This window comes from Camelus dromedarius, chromosome 2 (genome assembly GCF_036321535.1).
Source record: "Camelus dromedarius isolate mCamDro1 chromosome 2, mCamDro1.pat, whole genome shotgun sequence".
Classification (NCBI taxonomy): Eukaryota; Metazoa; Chordata; class Mammalia; order Artiodactyla; family Camelidae; genus Camelus; species Camelus dromedarius.
Window position 1 is genome coordinate 64,809,691 of NC_087437.1, and position 18,419 is coordinate 64,828,109.

At 43.7% G+C, this 18,419-nt stretch overlaps 1 protein-coding gene across 5 annotated transcripts in view; it reads right to left on the minus strand.

The window, feature by feature from the left end:
- Positions 1 to 18,419, minus strand: part of CASR (calcium sensing receptor) — a 65,290-nt gene that overhangs the window by 37,878 nt on the left and 8,993 nt on the right. Inside the window, exon 1 of one of the 5 annotated variants that reach the window (XM_064494677.1) lies at positions 3,380 to 5,226. The exons of the other annotated variants lie outside the window; for them this stretch is intronic. The gene's annotated coding sequence lies outside the window, so the exon portion shown is untranslated. Of the gene's footprint in view, positions 1 to 3,379; positions 5,227 to 18,419 lie in introns of those variants that run through there. 5 annotated transcript variants of the gene reach the window in all.

Below are 18,419 nucleotides of genomic sequence, written 5' to 3' on the forward strand. Positions count from 1 at the left end.
TTATTACACGGGGCCATTAGAAGTCACCTTCATAAATTCCCTCTGCCCAGCACCATGAGTCTCTTCTGCTTCTTCTGGGACTCCTTCCAGGGGCTCAGAGAAGGCCTCTTCTGGAACTGGAATGGTCCTGAACATGCTGCAAGCCCTGGCCCTCCAGTGTACACTCAGTGCCTCCCTGCCTGCCCTTCAGCCAGTGAGGGGCTTCTGAAGAGCTGGCCAAGGTGAGGGAGGCCACCAGAGGCCTCACAAAGAGCTCTCCCCATCTCAGTTTCCCATTCATGTTTGGAAATAAAATCCTATCCTCTTATTTTTGTTTTCTTCTCTCTTCTCTCCCTGTTTTTCTTTCCTATGTCTTCTGGCAGTTTCCAACTCCTTCTTAAGTCTTCTTTCAATCTTTCTGATGAGAAATGAAGCTCTTTTAAAAGTTGCGGGAAAGATTTAATGGAAAGGAGTCTGAAAAAGAATATATATATATGTATATGCATGACTGGGACATTGTGCTGTACAGCAGAAATCGACACACTGTAACTGCCTGTACTTCAATAAAAAAAAACAAATAAATAAAAAGTTATGGGAAAGAGTGTCATTCCTGTTCTTTTTCAGCTGTGCCCATGTGCTGGTCACACTGGGCTGGGGTGGGTCAACAAACCACAGCCTAGGGGTCGAATCTAGCCCATCTGTTTTTTGTAGATGTTTTATTGAAATACAGGCATGCTTATTTACTTGCACATCATCTATGGTTGTTTTGGGGCTAGAAGGGCAGATGTGAGTAGTGACGACGGAGATTGTTTGGCCCACAAAGCCTAAAATGTTTACCATGTGGTCCTTTACAGAGAAAGTTTGTTGAGACCTGCGTTAAAATGAGCACATGAATGAGTAGTGAAAACTCTACTTTTGCCATGACTGTGCACTGACAGCTTTGGAAATAGTTATGTGCCTGGTGTAAGCAATGATTTCGGCAGGTTGAAAGTAGCTGACTCTATGAGCTTCCTCAGAGGAATGAGTCCAACAGCCTGTCTCACAGCTAGGGGAACGGGTCACTTCTTCCCCTTGGTTGCCAACTGACTCAGGAGGCATCAGGGGTGGTGTTTGTTTACCATTTGTTCACATGAACAGAACAGAGTGGGTTGTGTGGTGGGACTCTCCCCACAGTGAAAAATCTTTAGCTAAGGATGGGAAGTCCAAGCTGAGCAGCTGAATCACCAGCAGCAGCAGTTTCTGCCCCTTTGATATCCTCAAATGAGTCAGTTCCCTGGGAGCCAGTTACTTTCCTGTGAAGATGACTTTAAGGGAGGGTGTCAGTGGTGTGGTCTGGTTGGGAAACAAATATCACTACCACCCAAGTAGCCCATGCATGATCTGGGTGGGAAGCAGGCCTGAAGGAGGAAGCCCAGGGCTCAAGGGAGGGGAGAAATGTTCACTCTGGAGATAGTCTTAACTCTCTGCTCCATCATTGGATGGGAGCACATTCCCTTGTGAAGTCATCTTCTTGCATTTCCCTGCCTCACTCTCTTCTCCTCCTCCACTTCAAGGCTCTACTACCCAATATCCTGAGGCCCAGAGCAGGGTGCCCATGGTGAGATTAGAGGAGAGCATCAGAAGAGGAGGAGGCTGATGTCAGTGCCCTTTGGCTAAGGACCAGCAGGACGGGGTTGGAACGAGGGTGAGGAAGGGGAGGCAGTGAGGGTGCAAAATGTAAGAGGCGCTGCTTGCTACGGCGGCCCTAGTCCCGCCCTGCTGGAGGACCACCCCCGTGGTTGGATAAGCTGGACTTGTTACTCACTGCAGAGAAGTAGACTGGTAGAAAGGACTTGCACGGTTGGGGCTTGTACCAGGTAATTTTGGGGAGGGTTTAAGGAAGCAGCACTTTGCATTCTGTCAGGAAGCGGGGATCCTTCTATGACTGGGTATCTTAGTAAATCTTGAGAAGAAAGAAAAACTAGAGTGAGGCCGAAGCTGTAATTGACTGAAAAAAAGCAGCAGTCACCTGAGCTAGGATGGGGAATGTTTGATCATTTTTGTGGTTTGGACAATGTTAATGTTCTTTTTTTCCCCTGTGTTCAGATGTGATTGTGGAGTGGTCTTATTTTTGTCTTTAGCCATCACAGTCACAGAGTGGCCTTGTTGGTGGTGATGTTCTATGAAATTGCTTATGTTCAACAGAAGACCAGGGCCTCGCTAATAGTACCGCCCAGCTCCCAGTTATCAGGGGCCATTTTTCTCTTTTTCATTGACCACTTCACTTTTTTTCAAAGTCACAAATTCACATGATAGTGGATCCAGAGAGGACGTTAGAAACCACCCAGTTCAAAGTTTAAGTTCAGGAAGTGAAAGCTCAGAGATGTTACCTGCCTTGCCAACATCACACAGCCAGTTGGTGTCACAGCCGGCACTGGGACCATGTTTCTTGACCTGGAAGCCCTGCACACACTGGCCCTACCTCCTTTGGCAGCCTCATCTGCAGGTGCAGGGAGAGCCTACACTGCCCTCCCTCTTTCTGTGCTCCAGCCTGCCCATCCCTTCAGTTTCTCTGACAGGCCAGATTCTTTATTGTCTTAGGCCCATCCTACAAGCTGCTTTCTCTGCTTAGAATGCTCTTCCACCCTTCTGATCTGCACCTCCTTCTTAATCCATTTCTCCTCACCCTTAGGAACTGGTTCAAACACCACTTCTCAAGGCAGCTCCTCCTAAATCCACAAGCCTCATTCTCCTTGCTTTGTGCATCTTTCTAGTACTTCCGTGCCAGAGTCCCTGAGTCTCCATGCAGTCAGGGTCTGGTCTATCAGTTCACTGCTGTACACTCAGGACACAGCAGATGCTCACTAATGAATGGATGCTTTACCCCGAGCCTGCTGGAGGCTCTATCACAAGAAATCTTTTTATAGTATAGTTAAAAAAAACCATTCTGAAATCTTCTCTTGAGGCCTCTATATAAACGTAGAGTCTGGCTGCAAGTAAACAATACGACAGGCTAAAGTAAAAATGCTGAGGTGTTACAAATAGGTGGAGGATGGATGTGATGATCCCATTCCAACGTCGTCTTTCCTGTGATTGCTATCTGGACATGCGGGTGTGCTTGAAAGGCCAGGGTACAGCCAGGAGCTCTTCACACCCCTCACCCAGAGAAAAGTCCTGGAGCCTGAAGTGCCTATTGCATCATTATTTAAAATGTTAGAAGAGAGTACTGAGGAGACTGGCATGCAAGAGGCTACAAAGCTGAGATAGTTCAGTGAGTTCTTATACATATTTATCATCTTGGGAGGAGGGCAGAGAGGGTGTATGGGCCTAGCTGAGATTCAGCTGATGAAAACTATGGCTGCTCTTCCCAAAAAATGTACATCTGCACATAAATTCTATTTGTCTCAAGGGTTTCATGTACCTGAGAAACAAGGTTGTGACTTGCCCCCAGAAATAGAGCAAGAATGAAAGCCAAGCTTCCTCATTCCTCATGTGGCATCCTTTTCCTTCCACCAAAATGTTTATTCCATCATGAGAGGCAACAGGGCATAACCTTTGAAGGCACAGGCTCTGGATGACCCCAAGGTTCAAATCTCTGCTTCAACAACTCCGAGTTGGTGACTTGGGACAAGTTGTTTAATTTCAGTGTCTTTGTTTCCTCCTCTGCATAACAATACAGGAATAACAATAGCAGTGTTGCTGTAGGGATTATATTAAAATAATACTTGTAAGAACTTGGCATAAAGCTTAGCACATAGTAAATGCTCAAGAAACCTTAGTTCTTAATATGATGAGAACAGTGATGCCCCTTCCCCTCCAACTTGGACTGAGCAGAACTGTCACCTTGCCATCTCCCTCTGGTCCTAGAAAACAACTAGTTTCGTTCACCCACAGCCAGAGCATGGCTACCTTCAAACAGCAAGTGTATGATGATGAGACAGGACTGCAACAGAAAGCCAGCCAAGCCACCCAACAGCTCGATTAGCAACGCAGTTAGCCTCCTGTCCACAGGGTGGGTGAGATTAGCTGTGTGACACACTCTTACAATCATCATCATGACATTTGCTGACATCTTTAAGGTGACTGCAGTCCAGATGGCGACACTCAGAAAGCCGGAAAAAGTCTGAACTGATGGCAAGCAGAACAAGCAAGGAAATTCTGCTGTTGATTCCATGGGGAAGATGGGTTTCAGGTTCCAAAGAGGCAAACCTCTGATCCTTCGTGTATCGGTCTGATTGGTCATTGCGATAACTTGGAAGCCTGCTAGTGAAGAAACCAAGAGAAAGCCTTCCGGCTGAAGAAACCTGGTGGAGGAGACAGTGGACTAGATAGAAGGGGTGGGGAAACCGTGGTTCTAGTCTCGGCTGTGCCACTGCCCCTTTGGCCCAGCGTCTCCCTTCTCTGGGAGTTGGTTTCTTCATCTGTAAGGTGGCTGAGTTAGGAGGCGCGGGTCTGGTGGGTCCTGCGAAGTCCCTTCTATGCAGGCGGAGCCTCACTAGAGGCTGGGCTTAGAAGTGGCCACTGCCCTGTCTCCTCCCCTCGTTTGGATGAGGGGGTCTCCCTCGTCCCTCCCACCGACTGCCCACCCCCTGGGGGCTCAGCCACCGCACTGCGGCCAGAGGCGGCGCAGGGAGAGGACGCCCCTAGGGGACGTGGACTCCTTTCCCCGCTGTCAGCAGGCCGCTCCTGCGCCGCCCTCTGCCTTTCTGCCCGCGCATCCCCGCGCCCGCATCCGCCGCGGGGCCGGCTGTGCTGGAGCAGAAAGATCGCAGATCGATTTTCAGCCCCAGCCCGGCCGTGGCGTCAGCAGAGAAGAGAGGCTGTTTTGACTTGTGATGCTTGGGGCTAAAGAAGAGGCCCTCTGGCCTTGGGCGCCTACACGAGGAGACGCTGCCTTTGCACCTTCCTGGCCCACGCGGGTGACTCCTCCAAAGGGCCACCCCCGCGCGGGCCACGCTGGGCTTGGAGGATCCCGTCCGGGGTCCTAGGCTGATTGATAACTTCAGAACAGCGACACACACTCAGCAGAATGAACACATAATTAAGAATCCAGTAATGCCCAGGCCAGAAGACATCTCAGAATCGTTTAGCTTAAATCTCCCATTTATAAAAGGGTAAACTGAGGCTCGGTGAGGGGAAGCAGCTTGCGAAGGTGACATGGCCAGACTAGCAGTGCTAGGAGTAGGATGTGATCATTCTGTCACTCCATAGAGCTTACTTAGGTAACGAACGGAAGGTTCTAACAAATCTTTTAGTGTGCAAGCTTTACAAAAGAAAATACAACACAATGTAAATGATGAAATAAAAATTAATATTTTAAGGGAAGACAAGAAAAATTTAAACATAAAATTTTTCTCTGCCCATTTTGGACTCTTTCCTCCCCTCTAATGTGCACTATGTGTAAACCAGACCTCTCCAATGGCAGAAATACCTGCTCAGATATAAAGATCAATTTTTCTTCTTCTGGCGCCAGCCATATAACTCCTTAGAAGATAACATTCCTCTCTCAACCCTGTAAGGGGTCACGCTGACCCACAGCTTGCCTTGCACCTGCAGACATCTTTGGTGAACTTTATGTACAATGCCACTATATAATTTCCCTTAAAGATAGCAACTGGTACAGAACAGACTGGTCAGACAGCCTGGGGAGATAATGGGCCGCAACTAATGGAAATTCAAAGCTTAAGTACTTACTTATGACCTCATTAATGTTACTAGCCATGTTACTTGTATTCTGCCTATTTTATAAGATTGTTGTTTCTTGCATTACCAAATGTGTGACTGAGCCTCCAATAAAATTAATGATGATTAGGTAACATGAAACGATTGACCAGATATATGGTCTTATAAGATCAATGATTATTCTGTAAGTCTACATAATGGGAAGAAGAAACAAGAGGGAATTTTTTCCTGGACAGTAACAGACCAGTGAGATAGGATATCCAGAGGCCTTTGGCTTCTGTTAACAGGGCCCAGTCCAGTAACAGCACATTGAGTGGCCTATCAACGAAATCCTTGCCTGACTTGGGAACGAGCATCCTCACATCGTGAGACAAATTAGTTAGAAAATGACTCCCAAACGTTGGTCGAAATTAAGACTCAAAAGGGAAAGCACCGTGAAATCAAGAATGCTGCCCACCACCCAGTTCTATAAGAATCAAGTCCTCAGCCGCTGCAGTCTTTGACCTACAGTACACCTTGAAAAGAATTCAGGGTGAAAGATCAGGATGAAGCACTCTGTTCTGGGAAAACTGACAGAACTGGCCCTCAGATAGAGATTTTAATGAACTTGGATTCTCCCCATACTTAGAAAAGCACTAAAACCATTAACTAAGATGTCTGTTCCTCGTGACCAGCAGCAACCTTCTACCGAGATGTGTGCTTGATGGCATGTACCCCCTTTGCCAATATCACATGCACGCTGACCTTCCCCTTCCCTGCTTCGGAACAATTCTCAGAGCTCTCTGAAAGCCTGTCCTCTGGGTTATGATCCTCAGTTTGGCGTGAATAAAAACTATCTATTTCTTTCTTAGGTTGACTATTGGTTGGTTGGTTCATTCATTCATTTATTTATTTTTGTCGACAGAAAGATCCAACCCACTGGCATATTGACATATTATATCCAAATACTACAGAATTTTAAATCAGGAAAGGATATGAGAGATCTTCTCGGTCACTCCTTCATTTCAGTTACTGACTGCTTAGTGGCTGAGAAGAGTGGAGACTCCCGTGGACCTTGCCCACTGCCACAGCTGTTATATAAAGGAACTCACCTTGACAGAAATGCAAATAAACTCCATACATACACTCCAGCAGGAAAGTAGAAAATTTTGTTTCTAGTGTGTATCCTGATTTGAGGGTGGGATGGGGTGGGAGGGAAAAGTATAGAGGCTGGCAAAAAGTGTTTAGCAGACTTAACAATGTCTATTTAAAATTTAAGACTGTTCACAATAAAATATACACTGAGCATAGAGTATCTTTATAGTGTTGTGGATTATTAAGTTTTAAGCTCAAAGAGTTTGTCTATCTTGCAGGGACTTCACTGCATGCAGGCAAGGCTGTGTAAATCAACTGTGGTACCCCTGAGGGTTAGATCATTTATAATAAAATGCTAAATAAATGATTGAGAATTACAGAAAAGATAAATCAGCACGTCTCTGAGGGATGGATCTGACAGGAGTGGGGCATTGGGCGACTGGAGGTGTGGACAGGCAAGGGGAGGGGACAATAGGTGGTGGGGAGGCAGACTAGGTGAAGGCACGGGAGGGGTGGCACCATGGTGGTTCTGTTCTTAGGGGATAATCCTTAACTCACAGGGTTGTCATTCTAACACATGTAAAGGTGTCTGGCATGTCAGTCTTAGTATACAGACACAGCTCTGGCTCTGTCCTACTCAGCCCCTTCCTCTCTTCTAAGTGACCAGTCTGTCAGTCCTTCCTTTTCAAGGACTGGATTCCAGCCAGAGACAGACGGGTCTATGTAAGTAGAGCACAAGAGGCATGATCACGATTTGAGGAGCCCAGATTCCTTCCTTTTCTCTGCAACCTGGCAACACTATTTCTAACAGCAAATAATGGAACTCCACGTCCAACAAGTGAGGATTGGCCTGCAAAGATGGGTCAGTCTCATAACAGACTGTGCAGTCCTAAAAAAACACACAATAAAACCACCTAAAGACTCATGATATGCTGTTAAATAATTTAAAAAATCAAAATTAAGTTAAAAAAAACAAACTTAAAGAATAATACATACAGTGAAACCAGTTTGTCCTAAAAATATGAATACACAAAGGAAGAAAAGATGGAGAATTATTAACATCCTTGTGAACTGAACAGGGAGGAGATAACTAGTGTTAGCACGATGATGCTGAAAACAAACAACAGCAATGACAGAATTACTTGAGATTCATGGGGATTAAGTGACTTGACAAAGCCCCAGCTGGAACAAGAGTTCACACTCCTGACTCAATGTTCCTCCATGGGACCATTCTAATCCACTCCTTCTTCAGTCCCTCATAGGTATATAAATTTCAGGAAGGATATATTACTAAGTAACTGTACTGACGTGGCCACAGGGTCATTTAGATGCCTTAGAAGAATAGGGATTCTTTTTTCTTTAAGAAATGATGCTTGGCAGACATCCTCCCTGCTTCCCGAATCTCTCATGGGCAAGTGGTGTGGGCCAGCTGCCAGGCACTTATGCACACACCCTGTGTACCCAGACTACCAGAGCTGGTGGTTACCTTGGGAACTATTTAGCAAATGAGAAAACCGAAGGTCTAGACAAAGTGAATTGTCTTTACCCTTAGCTGGGAATGGACACTCCCAAGGGCCTCCTCCAGCCCCCATTATCTCACTTTGTAGAATCTACTCTAAAATAACACTGTTCTCTTTTAAAGGCTATCCCAGAAAAAGACCAGCCCCACCTCAAACCTGGGAGAAGAGGGCTGGGCAGTTCTCCCTTTCTGGCAGAATTCTCAGTTCACGTGCCCGAGTCAAAGGAGGGGTGTGAACAGATGTGGATTCAGGTATTTTGTGTAGAGAATGTGCTCGCTTAATGGATCTCAAAGGAAGTAGGAGAAGATGGGATTTAAATAGACAAATAAGAGAGAGGTGAGTAAAAGGTAAAAGGTACTGCCACAGGCTGTTTATTAAATCCTCCCAACAATTTCCACAGGTGTTTTCCCCACTCATAGGATGATCTGTGTGAGACTCAGAGCGGTGGAGTGACTTGGCCAAGTCACATTGTAATAAATGATGGAGAAAGAATTTAAACCTAGGGTGGACACTTCACTGGTATACTGGAGATTTCTGTTGTTTTTTATTGTTACCACCTATGTTTTTACTGTACACTAGCTGCATTGTTACTATTGTTTCTAGCTGTAATATATCAGTAAACATTCTGCATCTTTAATAGAAGATTTATTGAGTTCAGGGTTCGATTCTCATGGTGGCTTAATAAAAACTATAGAAAAAGAGCCCGTTCCATTCCATTAGGTTCAATTCTTCGTATTTGTTGAATGAAAGATTAATAGATTCAGAGCTTCCTCCAAACCCCTGTAGATCCTTATTCTGCCCCACTGTGGACCAACAAGGTGAAGACTGGCTATGGGTAGAGAGAGGCTGGGACTGGAGCTGGGACAAGAAAGACTTTAGCACCAAGCTGGCAGCTGAAATGGTGAGGATTATGATTCTCCCAGGAAGGCAGTGAGGGGAAAAGAAAATGAATGATAGCCTTAAAGTGGAATTTCCCAAAGTGTTCTTGGTCAGATACATATGGAAACACTGTGTTAAATAAAAACAAACATGTCTCTTTACTTGCAGGACTTATCAGAGTCTTTCATAGTTGAATGTGCATTGCAGAATATCCAAGAAAAGAACACAGTCAATAAAGTTGAGAGTTAAGACCAAAATAATGTCATTCTGTTAATTTGCTTGTTCTTATTTTTTCCTTTTCTCCTGGATCTCAAGTTCAAAGTGCTGCAAGTCCTTGGTGTTCTACGATTTATTTAATTTATTTGCAGTTAACTGTGATTCCCTGTGATGACTAACAGGGATGCTGCTCTATATTTCTCTAGAAATTTTCAGTCTAAGTCACACTAAATTCCCAATAGTTGGAAATAAGCAGTAACATCTGACACTCCACTGGCTCCTGGATTACTGTCATAAGTTGCCAACCTTTCTACATGTTGCTTGGTAGCATTTAGCACTGGCTGGGACTGACACTGGGAGAAGAGCAGAAAGGAGTGGTCAGATGATGACAAGCTCTGGAAGGAAGCAAGCTGCTGCTCCTTGTGCTTGACACCAGAATGGACCATCCCTTGTCGTGTTACTACCTATATTTGCCTTGGGATCAGGTGTCACTGTTCTCTCTTTTATAAAAATATTTTTATTGAGGTATAACTTACATATAACACAGTTCACAAATCATTAAAGTACAACTCGATAAATTTTTACAAATGCACAATATCCATGTAACCACCATCCAGATCAAGGCATAGAGCATTCCCAGCACTGCAGAAGACTCCCTCATCCCCCCTCCAAGTCAATTACACCCCCAACTATTATTCTCATTTCTATCGCTAGAGATTGGTTTGCTTATCTTTAACTTGATATGTAACTCAGAGCATAGCGATGCTTGTTGCCCTGCAGATTAATGCACCTTGGTGAAGCCTTTACTCACACCCCAGCTGCCACACATGTTCATGGGTCATAACTGGCACATGGGGTATATACACATACGTGCAAGCACATAAGCCAGCATCACAGCACTGAGCTGAAACTTGTCACAGAACTCTGAATATTTCACCTTCTGTGCAAAACACTGTTGAAATGGCAGAGAAACAGAGAATGGGATCAAGAAGGCAATTATGTTCCTAGTGAGGCTACCAAAAGGCATCATGCTCCATATCAAACCAAGACTGGGTGGCAGGGACTCCTCCTGTCTAAATCACGAACTGCTAAAGAACATGGAGATCACACTATATCCTATTCTACTAGAGATGTCAAATGTCTGAATCATCCTCCAAATGTCTCATCAAACTGGTGTCACAGGTGGCAATCTCCATCCTTCTAACCTTTCACTGGCAGCTGTCACTCTAACCCAGCCCTGACTGAGGTTTTGAACCAGTTCCCATCTCTGGCTCCAGGAAGGCAGCTCTTCCTGCTGGGACCTAGCTCAGTGATAGATCCCCCTTCACTCTGGGGGCTGCTGTGACTTTGGTGACCCTCGTCTTGGTGAACCCTGATCCCGATGACCCTGGTGCCAGGTTTGGGTCTCTGATCCAGATTCCTGATCCATGTTGGGTCTATCTAATGCCATCCGCCTGTTCTTCTGGAGCTTGAACAACTGTATCCTCATCCTTGCCTAGACTCAGGAGATGAGTCCTAGATTCTGTTTCTATAGGTAGGTTACACCAGGCTGTCAACCTCTGAAAATGAATCATGTCACCACTACTTTAGGGGTCATTTGTATCTTAAATGGAGCCACTTAGATTGGTCTATGAAATGCATCTGTCCACCTCATATTGACCTCTTCCTGATTCACCAACATTCCACCTAGTCCCAGCTACCTAGTCCTAACTGGTCTCCCTGCTTTCACTCTTGCTCTAAAATAATCGATTCCCCCTCCCCTATATTCCACATAGCAGTTAGAGTAATCTTTTAAACACCAACAAATGGCCTGCCTCTCCAGCCCCATTTTGTTCAAAACTCTCTTTGCTCGGTATTTGCAGCCACCCCAGTCTCTTACCTGTTCCTAGAACACACCAGGCTCTTTGGCCTTGCTGTTAGCTCTGCCTGGAGTGCTCTCCTCCTGACTGGCCCCTTCTCACTCTTCAGGTCTGACCCTAAATGTCTTTCCTGACTACTGTATCAAAAGTTGTCCTCACCCAGTTGTCTGATACCCCTTTGTATTTTGAATTCATAACATGTATCTTTATTCACATAGTCTGTAACATGTAACTAATTTGCAAAGGCAAATAGGTAATTATTTATCTGTTTATTTATTTATTAACAACTCTCTAGCTCTAGATTGTAACCCCTTGAGGGTAGGGACCTGTCTGTCTTATTCATAGCTGAATCTTCAGTACTTAGCATAGTGTCTAGAATTTAGTAGGGGCTCAATAACTATTTGTTGAATAAATAGATTATTCACCCCACCCCTTTCCTACCTTCCAGTTTGCCACGAGATCCTATAGACTTTGCCTCTCAAGTAACTCTTGATTCTTTTCATTTCTGTCCAGCTTCACCATTCCCTCTTAGGTCAAGCTACCATCAACTCTCATGTGGCCTGCTGAGCTGACCTCTTACACTAGCTCCCTGCATTCACTTGGGTCCCCCCCCCCCCAATCCATTCTTCTCTTTGCAATGGAAGTGATCTTTGAAAACAGAAATTTGGTTACTTCATGTTCTTGCTTAATTGCTTAATCACTTCAATGACTTCCTTTGCTATGAGAGTCAAGACCACAATTCTTAGCGTGGTCTACAAAGGTCCTGCCTGTTTCAGTCCCAGTCGGCCCCCAACCTCATTTCCTGCTCCACAACCCATCACTCTGACTACTCCACATGTGACTATGTCCTGTACCTTCTAGCCTCTTGGCTTTTGCATCTGTCATTCCTTCCACTGGGAATCTGCTTCTCCTCACTCTTTGCTACATTTGCCCTGCTCATTATTTGGGACTCAGCACACATGTCATTTACTTAAGGAAACTTACCCTGAATCCTCCCTGTCCACTCCCCAGTCATCCATATAAGATTGGGTCCCCTTGGCTACATGACCCCATGGAATTATATCTTCCCATCATTGCACTTAAGTTCTAATAGAATATTCATTTCCGTAATTATTTGTTTACCACTGTCTCCTTCACTAGACAGTAAGCTCCACGGGGATGAGGGCTATGTCTGTTTGGTTCTCTGTTGTATCTCCAGAGGATGCACAATGCCTTATATATAATAAACACTCAATAAATACATGAGGAATGAATACAAATGAAAAAGCAGACATTCCAAATGGTGAAATTATAGCAATAAATTATGTATCAGTAACAGCAGCTCATGATTGCTGAGGGACTCTTTCATGTGTCTAAAGTCCTGATAACATACACACTGACAGCTTTCTTACTTACAGAGTCAATAAATTCCCATCTTTGTGTTAATAATAAGACCAGAAATAACAGCTAACATTTATTGAGCACCCTTTAAGTGCCTGTACTAGTACCTGAAATTCAGCCCTCCCAATCACCTATCAGGATGGTATAGTTATCACTCCCATTGTTATAGCTGAGACAACTGTAGCTGTTAATCTTTCTCCCCTTTATCAATGCATCATTCACGGGAATTCATATTCCCTTGTTCTGTGAAAGAAGAGCTGATGAATTTTGAATGTCAAAAGAACTTTCAGGTAAACAGTAAACTGACCAGATCTTTTTAAAATTCCAAGATAGACACCCCAGGCTGAGATCATTCACACTCCTTGACCCTTACCCCCAGCTACTGAAAGCTAGAAATGCCAGAGGTGATGACTCAAACTGTGACCCACTAGCTTTCTCTGATTTTCCTTGCCCACACTTGATCATGAGGTCAAGGGTAAGGCAGTCTTGAAGGGATAAACCTGTAGCCTCAGGAGTCTGGAAGGGGAGAGAGTGGTCCTACACACTTACGCTTTGATGATGTGGCCATGGAGTGACTGTGTTTGTAGGAGGTACACCCATCAAGAAAGAAGATTAATTTGACAAACGTACTTAAATAATAGTGCCTTCCGTTTGTATAGGGCTTGACAGTTTACAAAAGAGCTTTCATGTCCATGACTTAATTTGATTCTCATAACACCTCATGAAAAGTGGACATTATGAACATCCCATTAAAGATGAGCAAACAGAGGCTCTGCGAGGGTAAGGACCTGGCCGAGCCCACAGCCTGCAAGGGGCACAAGCCTGGCTCAGTTCCAGAGTTTATGGCTCCCTAGGATTCTGTCCCCCCATGCACGTGTCCTTCAGAGACGGCCCCTTGGAGGGCAGCTCTTGTTGATGCTCAGAACACTTTTGACATGGGTGCCCTTTTGGAGCCAATTTCTGAGCTGTCCAAGGAAACCAATTACACCTGGCTTGGCAACAAAAATCTTGTTACTCAGCTTAATCATTACCTTTATCAGATTTAGCTGGGTCCTGGCAACAGGACCTATTTCCAAAAATCAAATCCTCCTTCAAAGGTGGAAACTTCACCAAAACTGATGATATTCAAAAGAATGGGATATAAAGAGAAATGCCTGGGATAATGTTCACCAAATATTAATAATTAACTTTTAGGTTTTTATAAAAAAAAACCTTTTAAAAAACCTTCTGTTCTTTTCTACATTACTTGAAATCTCGATAATAAGCTATGTTTCATTTTAGTGAGAAACAACAGAAAGAGATTTCTTAAATACAGAAAAGTGTTAGAAGCAAATATGCCAAAATATTGACACTAGCTAATTCTGAGCTGTAAATACAAGTGGTTGTCATTTATGTACATGCGTGTGTTTTTCCTTTACCCAACTCCCCGAAAAGCTTCTGAGCAACAGAAGCATCACAGAATAAATGGAAAGCCTTTCAAAAGACTTTTCTTAAAAGGAGACCACACTCATGTGCACACACCAGTGTGTTGGTTAAAGATAAGTCAGTAAGTTATTTTATGCAGTTATTTTATGCTTCATTCATAGTCCAACTGTCCAGCTGTGCCCTTAGTTTGCTCCTGGAGGCAGAGGGCTGTCATAATATGGCCCAGCTTACTCATCTGTGCAGGCAAAGATTCTTTAGTTGTTTTTTTTAATTCACAATGATGCTATATTTGGGAGAGTGGAAAAGGCAAGGATAAACCTACCTCCTTCTTTCCTCTACCCTCCCCCTTAGTGGTCCAGAGAACTCTGGTTTATGTCCTTTCAGTGGCAAAGATTAGTCTCTTGGTGATGCATTCCACACTCCTGAGGTTAATAAATGACTCTGAAGAAAAAGCAAGTCATTTATCATGGGCTTTTGTGTGACCCTCAGTCTAGTCAGTGAAAAAGTATTGTACTATGGGCACTTTCAAATAAGGAATTGGCCTTACTGCCCCATTGCCATGTACCCAGTTAGGGGACATGGTCTTCTCTTGGTCACTTTCATTCCAAAAGACTCCTTAGCAGCTAAGGGAGATTGTATGTGGCTAAGTTTTAGCCATTAGAGTCTAGACCGTAAAGTGCTCCTATACAGTTCGAGTACAAAGTGAACGACAACTGGGCTCACTTGAAAAGCAGCACATCTTTCCCCGTTGGGCTAGGGCTGGGACTCACTGTGTTCAACATGCGATGTTAGATGATCTTGATGTTCCCAGCCCAGCACCTCCACCTCCCACCCAGCCCCACCATCTCCCGAAGGTTTATGAACGTTCTAAACTAAGAGAGAGCAGAAGGCTTGCGTCTCCATCTTCTTGCCTGATTCATGTAAGTGAGAAACTGGAGAACCGGGTTTTCTTCTAGCTCTGAAACTGCCTGTCCACTGCCCCCCTCCCATTAAGACACCATAAAGCTGCTGTGGCATGTTTTAAGAGAAGTTCTGAAGAAAGCTTTCTTTTTTCTTTTCTTTTTTTTTTTTTTAAAAAGAAGACAGCTCAAATTAAAGACTTTAATGGCTAAAGTGGATATTCTCCATTAAAGAATCTTCCAATGGATACCGCAGGTAGAAAAAAAAGAGGAGAGTCATAAAATAGAATCAACAAAAGAGCAAATGACAGAATCTGGCACAGAGATGGGAGGGACAAAGGGATAAGGAAATAGTATACAAATAGCAAAAATACAGACACTTCCAAAAGCCACTGTGTAGTTTTCCAGAAGAGGTGATGACAAAGGGTCAGGTGTTGAGGAGCTAAATACGGCAGACAATGCACTGGTTTAGGTCCTGGACAATAGGTAGAATCTGGTCAAGAGGAACAACTACATGGAAGAAATGAGAAAGACATCTTCAAGTGGAAGGCTTGCACCTCTTAGAAACCAGAGTTAAAATAGTCAGAGGCCACACTGAACAAGTCATCCTAATTATCTTTGACCTTTCCTCACTACAGTCATCAAAATTGTAGAGAGAATAAGTGATTTCAGCAATTGAGATAGGTGTTTTTAGACACTGGCTTAGTAACCATACATAAATAGCTAGAAAAAACAGAAGAGTCTACTATGTCTCATAAAGGTAATACATATGTGGTATGGTGTCCAAGTATGTGTATTTCAGTCTGAGAGAAGGTGACCCAGACAAGCTGGCTTATGTTCAGAGAAGACAAACAGGACAATAAAAGCTTGGACATGAAGCCATGGGGAGGAAACAACTGTGGGAACTAACCCTGAAAGTCTCCCTAGAGAAAAGAATTCTTAGTTGGGACATGATTGGGACCTTCAGGATGCTAAAAAGGGGTCTTAGATTTTTTTCTAGGTGGGTCAGAGAATAGGACTGGACAGACAGGTAGAAATTCCAAGAAAACAGATTTTGGTGTAATGGGAGAATTTTCTAACCACCAGGACTGTACAACAATGCACTAGGTCTCCAACACAGCACAAGAAAAATTTCCCATTACAAGTAGGACTAGGCAGCAGTGGAAACAATGCCTCCCAACGTGAGGGTGTAAAAGTTTCCAGAAAGAGCCTAGATGATCAGGTGTAAGGGAACTGGAGAGGACATCTGATGCTGGGTGACTGTGGACATGAGAGCTGAGGTACAATTAGAAGAACCTCAATTCTAAGAACTATCTCAAATTTATATTGCACTCCTCTTTCTTGGAACTTAAAGTGCTTTTACCTCTAATCACAGAACAATGAAGCAACTTGCTTAGAAATTGTCTGTAGCCAATTTGGGATGAAAACCCTTCCTAGGACTATAATTCTCAACAGTTTCTATGCCACATATGAAGCCACTTGAGTTTGCCCAAAGGCAAGCTTTTCAGATTCTATACAGTAAACACTGGGATATTGATTTATGTTTTAATATGCCAATAAATTGAGTCAAGCACTCCTAATGACAAATTTGTAAAATCAAGTAAATGAATGCAGTTACTCTGATTGACCTCTGGAAAGTCACTCCTGTTGTTGGGGCCCTGCTGGACCAGTGAGGATCACCTCTTTGGGTCATTCTAGCTCTGTTATATCGTATACTATCAAAGCCAGAGGCAGCTTTAAGACATTGGTGTCCCAGCAAAACATTATCTCACATACATCTCAAAAATGTTCTCCTAGGGCAGTCTACCCTAGCAATAGAAATAAAAGCAAGAATAAACAAATGGGACCTAATGAAACTTACAAGCTTCTGCACAGCAAAGGAAACCGTAAGTAAAACAAAATGACAACCTACAGAATGGGAGAAAATTTTTGCAAATGAAACCGACAAAGGCTTGATCTCCAGAATATATAAGCAGCTCATATGACTTAATAAGAAAAAAACAAACAACCCAATCCAAAAATGGGCAGGGACCTAAACAAGCAATTCTCCAAGGAAGAAATACAAATGATTAATAGGCACATGAAAAAATGCTCAACATCACTAATTATCAGAGAAATGCAAATCAAAACTACAATGAGGTATTACCTCACACCAGTCAGAATGGCCATCATTCTAAAGTCCACAAATGACAAATGCTGGAGAGGCTGTGGAGAAAAGGGAACCCTCCTACACTGCTGGTGGGAATGCAGTTTGGTACAGCCACTGTGGAAAACAGTATGGAGATTCCTCAAAAGACTAGGAATAGACTTATCATATGACCCAGTAATCCCAGTCCTGGGCATATATCCAGAAGCAACCCTACTTCAAAATGACACCTGCGCCCCAATGTTCATAGCAGCACTATTTACAATAGCCAAGACATGGAAACAGCCTAAATGTCCATCAACAAATGACTGGATAAAGAAGATGTGGTATATTTATAAAATGGAATACTATTCAGCCATAAAAACTGACAACATAACGCCATTTGCAGCCACATGGATGTTCCTGGAGAATGTCATTCTAAGTGAAGTAAGCCAGAAAGAGAAAGAAAAATACCATATGAGATCGCTCACATGTGGAATCTAAAACAAACAAACAAACAAACAAAACAGAAATAGACTCATAGACATAGAATACAAACTTGTGGTTGCCAAGGGGGCAGAGGGTGGGAAGGGACAGACTGGGATTTCAAAATGTAGAATAGATAAACAAGATTATACTGTATAGCACAGGGAAACATATATAGGATATTGCAGTAGCTCACAGCAAAAAAAAATGTGTGACAATGAATATATGAATGTTGATGTATAACTGAAAGGTTGTGCTCTACATTGGAATTTGACACAACATTGTAAAATGACTATAACTCAATTAAAAAACGTTAAAAAAAAGAAGACATGGTGTCCCAGACAGCCAAGCTAGCCCTTGCCAGGGAGGTGGCTGGCAGCAGGTAAGAAAGGAGAATGGAGAACTCATGCCCCTCCTATTTTTTTTTATCAGTTGCTTATTCACACTGTTGATGGGTAAAAACCTAAGTTCAGAAGCCTAATATGACTCTGGCCCTATGTGCAGAGTTAGCCTCTGGCTCCCTCTGGCATGTCTGGTATTGCTTTCCATCCAGCAGGGTAAGCCCCAAACGCCTCTTCCTTGATTGACTCTCCCTGTCCCATCCCTGCCACCTCACAGGCCCTGAGCCCAAGTCCAAGCGTCTCTGGCAGGGATTGCAGCCCCGGAAGTGATGAACGTGACTTTAAGCTTTGTCTGCTTGCAGTATTTCCCTTTTTCTTTTCTACTTTAAGAATAAATCCAGTTTATCTGCTTAATAGGAAACGTGCATTAAGTCACGGGGCTTGGGTTTCTGGTTTATCCAGCATTCACTGTCTTACTTGGCAGAGGCCCATCTCTATGTGGAACAGATCGTCACAAGGACTGTGGCTTAAATGGCTATCGTGTCACTTCCCCTTCCCAAAGCCACACAGGTCTC